The sequence below is a fragment of the Dendrobium catenatum genome, unplaced genomic scaffold (genome assembly GCF_001605985.2).
Source record: "Dendrobium catenatum unplaced genomic scaffold, ASM160598v2 fragScaff_scaffold_1523, whole genome shotgun sequence".
Lineage (NCBI taxonomy): Eukaryota > Viridiplantae > Streptophyta > Magnoliopsida > Asparagales > Orchidaceae > Dendrobium > Dendrobium catenatum.
This window is the reverse complement of record NW_021319985.1, coordinates 391060-391616: the sequence shown is the minus strand read 5'-3', so window position 1 is coordinate 391616 and position 557 is coordinate 391060.

Here is a 557-nt window from a genome sequence, read left to right as displayed (position 1 = left end):
TTGATGGCGGATCTCGTTTCCTAGATGGCAAAGCGGCTTCCTAGATGGCAAAGTCGAACAAGAACAAAGGAGCCGAAGAAACCTCTCGTGCAATCTTACACCTCCTGCGAAGCAATGACGCCGAACATCAACAACGCGAAGGAATTCTTCGTCGAGCAAATTTATAACCTGCTCAATATGAGCGGGTTTCTAATTCGCACAAAACAAGCTCCGTAATACACGTCTAATGCTTCAGAGTGTTTCCTTTTGTTCCACTCAAAATTAACCAAACAACCAAATTTAATAAATACATGTATTTGTTTTACTTTACACTCCTAATTCAAGCAACCAAACAGCCCTTGAATTTCGGCCCCTTAATAGGGAAGGGTTATGTTTAAATGCTCAAAGTCCTAAATACCCCTTTCAAGACTCATTTCGCTTTAATAATAATAAGGGCATTTTAGTCATGATGGAACTTCTATAATTTTAACTTCCAAAATAAGCAAAATTCACTATATGTGATGTGATACCACATGCGAAATGAGCTTGTTAAGAAATTTTAAGAATCATTGACAATG